We start from the raw sequence: 11,619 nt of genomic DNA, 5'->3' as shown, positions 1-11,619 counted from the left end.
CCCATGTGTAGCGATGACTAATTTGGAGCTGCCGCATTCTGACTACTACATCAGAGGTTACAGAGGGGCAAGCTGGACTATTTGGTAAAGCAACAACAACGTGAGTCTGTGAGTGTGCAAAAAAGTCAACAAACAAACTCAAACCCTTGAAATGTTTTATTTAAGTTAGCCTGGAAACAGTGAATAATGACACGCTCATGCTGTTGTAGGAAAGTTTTTCTATCAACTGACATCAACACTTCCTTTTCTCCTTAAAGGACATGGACCACAGCTCTGAAAATGTCAAAAGTCCAATTTTATAAGTTGTTGTTTTTTTTTTCAAACCCACTGTTAATTTGTTTGATGCATGATGTATTTTATTTAATTTTTATGTGAAAAATAAATAAAGGCTAAAGTTTTTAGCCTTTATTGGTGCAGGATAATAGAAAGAAGAGCGCGAGCTCGAAGGAAGACCGGGGGAAGAGACACAGCAAGTGAGCCTCTGCATTAGCCTTACAACCTGTGGCTCAACCCAGTGAGTTGAACCAAGACCTCCACAATATCATTACCACTTGAACTTCTTCAACTACTTTCATTATTATTGAGACCTTCACAGATGAGCAAGTTACCAGAACCATATGCACTAATAACCCCCATAAAACCATAGGTTCCCTTTCAGTCGATTCACTCGGTACAACACATAAGTATGGGATATCACGCCCTCGCGTGTCCTGGCTGAAGAAACCTTTATTCACGCCTTTAAGGCAGATGACGTGTGATGACACGCGCACGGCCCCGCCCGCACATATAGCCGCTGTCATCACAGTCATCCCTCAGTTCTTACGCTCTTCACCTCGCTGAGAACACCTCTGCTGAGTTGGGCTAGCTAGCTGCTGCTAGTTAGCTCCGTTGTCTGCCAACTTGAACTTAGCTTAACTGCCCCTGTTGGTGTTAGCCTCCACCGCCCAGTTTGTGCGTAGGCTGCCCGCGGAGCGCTATTTTCAAGTTTTTCTTGTGCAGCGTTTCGCTTTGCGTTTTGGAATGGACTCCAAACCGAAGCGAGCAAAGCAGAAATCTTCTGTTCGCCCCTGTCCTCAGGGATGCGGTTTCTCTTTGCACGACAGCGACCAGCACGATGCCTGCCCTGTCTGCCTGGGGATCGTCCACGCTAGGAGAGCGTTGACGGAGCCCGAAGCCTGTGCGTTTTGTCGCCAGCTCCGGCGCTCGACCCTGGAAAGACGGGTGACGTTTGTGGAAAGAGTGCTGGGACGCTCGGCTGTCGCACGGCATGACCCTCTCCTTTCCGAGTCTGGAGCCCCGGCTTCGTCCGAGTCCGAAGACGAGGATTTTCCGGTCGATGTCCCCGCGATTAGCTGGGCTGACCACATGGAATATGTTGACGGGTTAGCCGATGACGAGCCGGAACCATGCAGGAGCGCTGACGGGCTTCAGCCTGGGTTGAAGCCCGCCAGCGCTCCCCAGGAAGACGATGACGTGCTGGACATCGGCCTGGACATCCATGGTTTGTCGGAGGATGAGCAGGAGAGCTCATTGTCGGCCCAATGTGCCGCCGCTGCTGCGCCGGTTGGCCACGATGACACCTCTCTTTTCTCCCTGTTTCGCCGTGCTGCTGAGAAGCTGCAGGTGGACTGGCCCTCTCCTCCACCAGCTCGGAAGCCGTCGCGGTTCGCGGGTTTTTTCCTCCCACCGGAGCCCGCAACGGCCAAAAACTGCCTTCCCATGTTCCCAGACTTTCTCTGCGAGCTAACAGCGTCATGGGACAAACCTCTGTCTACCCGCGTCACTGTGCCCGGCTATGGACAGTACATGGAATTGGACGGCGCCGAGGGGGCTGGCTTAGCTAACCCACCCCCTATGGAGCCGTCTCTGGCTGCTTATCTGGCCCCGTCCCATAACCATGGTGTCGGTGGCCCCGCAACTCTGCCGTCCAAGCACTGCAGATTCTCTGCCTCGCAGCTGGAGAAGATTTATCGGGCTCAGGCCGGCACTGCTCGCGCCATGAGCTCCGTCACCATGCTCCAGACGTACCAGGCAATGTGCCTGGCGGAGCTTGGATCGCTGGTTCCTGATGACAGCCCGCTGGCACCTCTTCTTAACGAGGTCAGAGTCACCACGGATTACATCCTCCGTGCGTCTCGCTGTGCAGCGCTCTCCCTGGGCAGAGGGATGGCTTCGACAGTAGTGGCGCAGAGGCACCTGTGGCTGACCCTCTCCGACGTCCCGGATAGGGACAGAGCTGTGTATCTGGACGCACCAGTGTCTGCGGCTGGGTTATTCGGACATTCACTTGAAGCCATTCAGGCTAGATTCGATCTGAGGAAGAAGCAGACGGAAGCTCTGCGCGACATCATCCCCAGACGTCAGCTCCAGCCCAAGCCCGCAGCTAGCTCTCACAGGCCCGCCGCTCCTCTGACGACTGGCAAGAGACCGGCGCCCACTGCTGGAGTGGGTGTGCCGCCGGCGAGAGCACGTCCTCCGGCCCGAGCTCCACGCCAGTCGGCCTGGAGCAAAGGCCCACCCTCGGGCCCCCGACGGGACCCGACGCCAAGGAGGAAGAAGCCTCAGCCCTCCTAGCTGTGGTTTCGAGTCGAGAAGGGGTCCAGCAGCAGGGAGACGCTGTTTTTACCCCTCTGTTGCCGCACAAGAGGTGCCGCTTAAGTTCTGTTCAGGTTGTCAGCCCCAGAAGGCGCTGCACTTTCCTATCACCGTCTCCCAAGCACAAAACCCCTGCACACAAATTGCCTCAGGTAACTCCCTGTTCAGGTGTGTTAAATGTTCAAGTGACCACATCGAGTGTTCCCGCTGTTTTTCATTGTTGTGCCCCAGAAAAGGTGCATCCAACAAAATGTATGAATGTACATGTTCCCATGTTACAATCAATAAAGAGTGTTGTTTATTCTCAAACAATCACAAATGCTCAGCCTGCAGGCAAAATGAGCCAGGTCAGGCAGGTGATGCAGTTCCCTGCAGACACACTGGGGGGCGACGACGCCCCGCCGACGGTGCTGCAGGTCAGCCGGTTGGCTGCTCACTTCCCTCAGTGGCGCGCTTGCGCCCCCTCTCCGTGGGTGCTGCAAACCGTTGCCATGGGTTACCGGTTGCAGTTCCGGGTCAAGCCGCCTCGTTTCCAAAGAGTCGTAAACACGACTGTCAACACCGAGGCAGCCATGATACTCAGAGAGGAAATACAGGCGCTATTGCAGAAAAGAGCAATACGAGTGGTCCCCGCTTCGGAGACAGACAAAGGTTGGTACAGCCGTTATTTTGTCGTTCCGAAAAAAGGGGGAGGGCTTCGTCCCATCCTCGACCTGCGAGTCTTGAACACGTATCTACGAACGTACAGGTTCAAGATGCTAACACTCAGACAGCTCTTGAATGCAGTCAGCCCGAGAGATTGGTTTGCGACAATCGATCTAACAGATGCTTATTTTCATGTCGCTATACACCCGAAACACAGGCAGTTTCTGAGGTTTGCATTCGAGGGCGTAGCCTACGAATACCTAGTGCTGCCGTCCGGGCTGTCGCTCGCTCCCCGCACCTTTACGAAATGTGCCGAGGCAGCGCTAGCGCCCCTCAGAGAGAGAGGCATCCGCATCTTAGCCTACCTAGACGACTGGGCTCTCGTAGCTTGCTCCAGAGAGCAGGCGGAGACACAGCTGTCGCTGGTTCTGTCACACATTCAGACACTGGGGTTCTCTGTGAACTTTCAAAAGAGCTCGCTAATCCCGAGTCAACAGATTACTTTTCTCGGTCTGGAAATATGCTCTCTTTCCAGCCGCGCACGTTTGTCGGAACACAGAGTGGCCGCGTTTCATCGCTGCCTCGCTCAGTTTCAGCTGGGACGCAGACTGCGTTTCCAGACGATATTGCGCTTGTTGGGCATGATGGCATCTATGATCGCCGTAGTGCCACTTGGACTGTTAAAAATGAGGGCGTTTCAACGCTGGACTCTCTCTCACCGTTTGTGTGCTTCGCGTCACCTCTGGAGGAGGCTGCCGGTAACCGCGTCTTGCATGCTAGCTCTCCGTCCTTGGAGGGAGCCCAGGCTGCTGCATCAGGGCTCTCGGATTGGGAGGGTGTTGTTTCGCAAGGTGGTGTCCACAGATGCTTCCCTAAGAGGGTGGGGAGCGCTGTGCGAGGGTGCGTCAGTGAGAGGGATCTGGTCCGCAGCTCAGCACCAGCTGCACATCAACCACTTAGAGCTGTTAGCAGTGTTCTTAGCTCTAAAGCATTTCCGTCCAGTCAGCATGTCTTAGTCAGGACGGACAATTCAACAGTGGTGTCTTACATAAACAGGCAGGGAGGAACACGCTCTCTTCCCCTGTTGCAGCTGTCTCGCTCTCTGCTGTTATGGTGCAGTGTTCATTTTCTGACTCTAAGAGCCACCCATGTCCCGGGCCACCTGAACCTGGGGCCGGACCTTCTCTCCAGGGGGGGTCCTCTGGTGAGAGAATGGAGGTTACACCCTTCAATAGTGGCTCAGATTTGGGATCTATTTGGCGAGGCGCAAATAGATCTTTTTGCTTCCAGGGTAAATACTCACTGCCCCCTGTACTTCTCCATAATCGACCACGATGCACCCTTGGGCTTGGACGCGCTAGCGCACCAATGGCCAGACGTGCTCCTGTATGCATTTCCCCCAGTGGAAATGATATCTCCAGTTCTAGAGAGGGTGCGTCGGCATTCCCTCTCTCTGATCCTGGTGGCCCCTTGGTGGCCCGCGAGGTCGTGGTATGCAGAGATAATCAGCCTGCTAGCAGCGAGTCCTTGGCAGCTTCCTCTCCGCAGGGATCTCCTCTCTCAGGCGGGAGGAGAAGTGTTTCATCCGCGCCCGGATCTGTGGCGCCTTCATGCTTACCTGCTGAGAGGTTAAACTTGGTTGCTAAGGGTTTGCCACCTAGTGTGATAGCGACAATTCAGAGCGCTAGAGCCTCATCTACTAGAGGCTTGTACGCTTACAAATGGCGAGCCTTCGAGCAATGGTGCCAGGACCGCCATACTCTCCCATTTCAGTGCTCTATTGTGGATGTTTTGACATTCCTGCAGGAGCTGCTGGATAAAGGCCTTTCGTTTTCGACAATCAAGGTTTATTTAGCAGCTATATCTGCTTGTCATATTGGCTTTGACGGGGTGACACCAGGTGCTCATCCCCTCGCCATACGTTTTCTGAAAGGGGTTCGCCGGCTGAGGCCCGTGCTTAAGTCCAGTGTCCCTGCTTGGGACTTGTCTTTGGTGCTGGAGGCCCTTTGTAGCCCCCCGTTTGAACCCATTGAGTCTGTGGATATGAAATTTCTTTCATATAAGACCGCATTACTTCTCGCTTTGGCTTCAGTGACGCGAGTGGGTGACCTTCATGCGCTGTCTGTGCATCCCGCCTGCACACAGTTTTCTCCTGATGGCCACAAGGTCGTATTGCGTCCAAATGCTGCCTATTTTCCCAAGATCATGCCTGCATCTTATAGCTCAATGGAGTTTGAGTTGCTGAGCTTTTGCTCCCCTCCTTTTGAATCTGAGGAGCAGAGGAGGATGCATTCTCTTTGTCCAGTGCGTGTGCTACGCACCTACATTGAGCGCACTCAGGATGTGCGTTTATGTGACCAGCTGTTTGTCTGCTTCGCTAATCCAAATAGAGGTAGAGCTCTGTCCAAACAGAGGCTGTCCCACTGGATTATAGAAGCTATCTCACTGGCATACGGCACCAGAGGTCTTGCGTTGCCCCACGGGGTGGGAGCTCATTCCACCAGGGGGATGGCGACCTCATGGGCTCTTTTTAGAGGGGTGCCTGTAGCTGATATTTGTGCAGCAGCTAGTTGGGCATCGCCGCACACTTTTGTGCGGTTTTATCGGTTGGACGTTACAGCCCCTTCGGTGGCTCATGCTGTCCTTTCTGCTGGGTCTACCACTCACTAAGGATGTGGTGGTCCCATTCCGGTTCGGTGGCTGCTCTGCGGGGCGTGTATATATGTCCCATACTTATGTGTTGTACCGAGTGAATCGACTGAAAGGGAACGAATAGTTATGTCTATAACTTCTGTTCCCTGAAGGAGAGGAACGAGGTACAACACAGGGTGGCCCCACTGAGCAGTTGGCTCGGTGAAGAGCGGCTATCGAACTGAGGGATGACTGTGATGACAGCGGCTATATGTGCGGGCGGGGCCGTGCGCGTGTCATCACACGTCATCTGCCTTAAAGGCGTGAATAAAGGTTTCTTCAGCCAGGACACGCGAGGGCGTGATATCCCATACTTATGTGTTGTACCTCGTTCCTCTCCTTCAGGGAACAGAAGTTATAGACATAACTATTCGCTTTGAACTGTGCCCTGGTAACGAGCTGGGTGGTCTCTCTCCCCTCTAGCCCGAAGGACATGCCCATTATTTCCAAAGATGAACTCAGAGTGTGGCTGGTTAGCCCAGAGGACAGTTTTCCCACATCTCTTCAGTCCATTCATCCCTGGCTTTGGGCATATTGAAGTGTGTACAAGAAATTGCCTCTGTAATTTGATTCTTTTTTAGACTACGTGCTGTAGATGATGGCGTCCACAGATTGTTTGTATGTTAAAAAAAGGTGAGATGTTCCAACTGCTGTCTTGTTTTTTGCCATCTCTGTCTGACCATTTTTAAAATGTGTTGCTGTTATCAATATCAGAATGAGCGTCAAACTCATAATTAGATTTTTTGGTTTTACAATATTTTCTCTTAAGTATGAACAGACGGGGCTAAAATAATTTTATTTGATTCTGTTCATTTATTATGTGTGAGTTTAGATGGCGTCCCAGCTCTTCTGATGGTGGTTTTACCTTAGGTGTACTTACAGTAATACATACACTGCATCAGAACGCCTACACTCAATGGAACAACTCCATGTACAGGCCAGTGAGAGCCCTTAAAGTACACTCTGTATGTGTGTGTGTGTGTGTTTGTCCATGCTTCCATCTAAAGAAAACTATTTATGCCATTGGAAGAGCTTCAACAAAGTGTGTATCCAAAGTGTCTACCCCCTCACCGCCTCATGCTGGGAGATAATAGACATATTTTTACTATCTTGTGGTCATTATGGCCGGTACATGCTGATTACGGGCTCGATTTATGAAGCTCTGAGGCCACACTCCCCTTTACTTTGGCCGGACCTCTGCTGGAACTGTGTGGAAGTCCAGGGAGATCACAATGAGCAGGAGGAGGAAGAAGATGAGTGGAGAGGAGGATGATGGAGTAGAAGGGAGGGTAGAGGAGAAGAGTGTGAGAGTAGAGAGAGTGGGATAAAAGATAAATACAGAACAAGAACAAAGGACAGGAGAAGAGAGCAAAACAAAAAAAAATGATAGGAAATAATAAGACAGGGAGATTTGGGGGGGTTGGCAGTAAAAGAAAAGCAGGATACTCTCCAATTATTCTTTTTTGCTTCGGCGTCTGCTTCTGGATAACATTTGATCAGTCTCAGATAACATAATGCTCAACTCAAAGTTATGCTTACAATTGAGCATAAGTGAATTATCACCAAGCTAAACTTGCAGGATTAATCCTGGATACATGATCTAATAATTAACAGGACATCTTTCATTCTCTTTAATTTTATATTTAACTGTGCTTTTAACTTCCGCAGAGTTTTTCTGCGCTCAAACCAGCGTTCCTCCCTGTCCAGGATGTGTACATCCTCATCAATGAAAGAGTGTCCACTGGCCTGTAGGTGTAAATAGACTGCGGAGTCCTGGCCTGACAAGGTAGCTCTTCTGTGTTGTGCCATCTGCTTTGCCAGAGGTTGTTTGGTTTCCACGATGTATAAATCCTGGCAATCCTCCTGTCACTTAACAGCATACACTATGTTACTCAGTTTGTGTCGGGGGACCCGATCCTTGGGGTGGACCAGTTTTTGGCGCAGCGTGTTTTGGGGTTTAAAAGCCACAGAGATGCGGTGTTTAGAAAAAATGCATCTCAACTGTTCCGATACTCCTGACACATACGGGATCACTACAGGTTTTCGCTTAGTCAGCGCTGGTCCTTCTCTCCTGGATCGGCTGGAGCTTTCTTTTGGCGCCTTCCCAGCTTTGACAAATGTCCAGCTGGGATAACCACATTTACTCAGGGCCTTCTTGATGTGATGTTCTTCTGCTTCCCTGGCCGCTGTGTCTGTGGGGATGGTGTTCGCTCTATGTTGTAGCGTCCTGATGACACCCAGTTTATGCTCCAGTGGATGATGAGAGTCAAACCTTAAATACTGATCCGTATGCGTAGGTTTCCAGTACACATCAGCTTTTAGATGTCCCCCATTACTGATGGAAATCTCACAGTCTAAGAAGGCTAACCTGCCACTTTTCACATCCTCCCTGGTGAATTTGATGTGTTGATCCACCGAGTTAATGTGATCCGTGAATTGTGGTACGTCCTGAGATTTTCACCCAGGTGTCATCCACATACCTGAACCAATGACTTGGTGGTTTTCCAGGGTAGGACAACAGAACCCTCTTTTCCACTTCTTCCATGTACAAATTGGCCACGATGGGTGAAACTGGGGAACCCATGGCACACCCATGTTTCTGCCTGTAGTACTGACCCTTGTATGTGAAGTAGGTGGAATGAAGACACAGTTCCAAAAGCAAACACACTTGGTCAATACTGAGCATGGTCCTGTTGCTGAGGATGGGGTCATCCTGTAATCTCTTACGAACTACCTCCAACGCTTCCGTGACTGGGATGCAAGTGAAGAGAGATGTAACGTCGTACGAAACCATTGTTTCATCTGCCTCCATAATGACATCTCTCACCTTCTCAACGAAATCCAGGGTGTTCTGGATGTGGTGTTCAGAGCTGCCCACCAGCGGGTTGAGGATCGAAGCCAGAGATGTTATAGGTGACAGAGTTGATCATACAAACAATCTGTCTTAAAGGTACATCATGTTTATGTATCTTCAGTAAACCATACAGACTTGGTGTAGATTCCCCTGGGTATAACCTGTGGTATGAGGTCCGGTCAATAGCCTTGTCTTGTTCTAACTGTTTCAGACAATCTATCACCCTCTTCCTGTAACCACTTCCTGGGTCTCGTTTCAGGGGGTCATAAGTATTTTCATCACTGAGCAGTGACAAAATTTTCTCATGATAGTCTTTCTGGTTTAGCAAAACTGTGCACCTACCCTTGTCTGCTGGAAGGATGATAATGTTGTTGTTATTACTAAGTGATGTAAGTGCCTTCCTTTCCTCCATGGTGATGTTGGATGCTGGGGGCTTTGCATTGCTGAGACAGGCCGAAACCTTTGTCCGTAGTTGCTCTGCTTCCACTTCTGCAATATTGTTGTTTTGAATTGCTGTTTCTGTGGCTGTGATCAGTTCCAATAGCGGGATTTGTCTTGGTGTGACAGCAACATCCAACCCTTTAGCAAGGATGTTTTTCTCTGTTTGGGTGAGCTGTCTGTCAGACAAATTCTTCACCCACTTGTCCACATCCTCGGTGTCGCATCCTTCTCTCTTCTGGCCGTTGAGGACACTCTCCGTATTTTGCTGTGGTGTCTGACGTACAACAAGTAAGTCAAACTTCCTTTGTTGCCTGGTCTTAGACTTTTTGTGCTGTGCTAGACGAGCCTTCTCAGTGAAGTCAAACACCTTTTTAAGAGTACTTTCATCTAGAAGAATCGTAAGTCTTTTTCAGATCCGCTCCTCGTGAGATTTTAGCACGTCGATGGTAAAATTTGTTTGCCTCACCCGTTCATTAAGCAGCTGGTGCTGTGCCCTCTGGAGGATTTTTGTTGCCCGGAAGCCTTTAACCTAAGAGCTCATTTGCAGACTTTTAGGAGTAATCCTGTATTGTCTGCATCTGAGGCTGAATCTCAGGTGGTTCCTGTAATTCGCCATCTTACGTGCTGTTTGCTCATACTGACGTACAAGCTTTAGGCAGTCCTTGCCAAAGTGGGTTAAAACGTCTTGATGCATTCTTAATCATCCAGGTAAGTAAATATCCAAAAGATGATTCTGTTCGTCTGGACGTAGCGTTTTCAGTGGGAGAAATGCTTCGTCACTCATCCAAGTGACTTCTTCAGTCTCAGCTGACACTCATGGCCATTGATCAGTGGTCTTTGATCAGTGGTTGTTGATCAATGGTCATGAGAATTTGCATAATCATGTTGAAGGAACTGACCTCCCAGCCCATTGTTCCTTCAGTGGGCTGGTTTCAGTCATTATGCAAATGTACTGTTTATAAGATTGGGGAAACCTGCAGTCAGCTGAGACTGAAGAAGTCACTTGGATGAGTGACGAAACATTTCTCCCACTGAAAACGCTACGTCCAGATGAACAGAATCAACTTTTGGAGATGATTCACCTCAGGATCTTCTTGATGCATTCTCAGTTTTTGAGGATAAGCTTAACATTTGTGTCAGTGCTGTTTTTTTCTAGCCACGTACATAAAATGCGATTAGTCAGGATGCAGATGTCCTTCCCAGCCACTATATTGAAATGCGGTGGGGGAACACATCAGCTTCCACAAACTGCAAACCACACTAATCTATCTATGGGTTTTTTCTACTAAATAACCCCCCAAATTACAGACTGTACCTTTAAACTGAAAGGCACAGTAAGGCATGTCACTAAGTACTGAGAGTATAAGCCTTATCAAACTAAGAGCTGCAGCTAAACTTTATGGCTTAATGAGGCTTAATATCAGCTGAAATAATGAGATCCAGAAAAATGCCTATCACATAGCAATACTTAGACCATGTGATAAGCAACTAAGCCAACACCAGACAACTTAGTAAACCATGAGTTGAAAGCAGGCCAAATCACCAAGCTTACTCGCATTACACAATAATTTTAGCCAACTACATACAAGCTGCTCTGGACAGAAAGTGTGCACTGTTCATACTGTGTGTAAGGAGAGTCCTGTGTGTCAGTGTGCCAAGAGACTTTTTTATTGTTGTTTGATGAATCCACACACCAGCAAAGATATGGCATCTCGGAACAGAGTTTCCTGGAAGCTGCTGAACTAAAAGAGGCATGCAGCTGCAGAACAACAGGCTTCTTCTTTCTTTGTGCCCAGTCTGAGAGAGCTGGAGCTGTAAATTAAAACTTTTGTTTTTATGTGCAGCCAGTTCCATACCCAAAGGCTGTATCTGTATGTAATTTTCATTTCTTTCATACTCAACACAAATTGTCATGTTCAGATCTATGAAACAGAACATATGTGCAAAGTTCAGAGATTTCTTACTTTTGTTTCACTCAATGTTATAAATGTTCCTTTCAAGATATATTTATTGAGCAGTTCACGTTTGTATGACAATGGAATTTACAGAATCAGATAGTAGCTCTGTTATTTTGTATATTTTGTACATTAAGATCACATAGCATAACAACATATAACAAAACATGACTTAATATGATACAATACCCTCCCACACGCCCACAACCCCAGTCCCAGTCCCAGCTAGTTTGTCATAATGAGAAGCCAAAAAACTATAACATGGTTATAGCTGCAGAAATGTAGAGGTGCTCAAATTTTACTGAAAGAGGAGAGTCTGTCAGAAAGAGTATCTCGTATTTGTTCCAGATGTAATGTATTTGCAAGGTCATTAAGCCAGAGCTTTAAAGGGGGTGAATCTCTCTTCTTCCAGTGAGTGAGAATAAGTTTCTTTCCGAA

Source organism: Pelmatolapia mariae, linkage group LG15 (assembly GCF_036321145.2).
Source record: "Pelmatolapia mariae isolate MD_Pm_ZW linkage group LG15, Pm_UMD_F_2, whole genome shotgun sequence".
In the NCBI taxonomy this organism is placed as follows: Eukaryota; Metazoa; Chordata; class Actinopteri; order Cichliformes; family Cichlidae; genus Pelmatolapia; species Pelmatolapia mariae.
The sequence above is the reverse complement of the archived record's forward strand: the minus strand, read 5'-3'. Positions refer to the sequence as shown.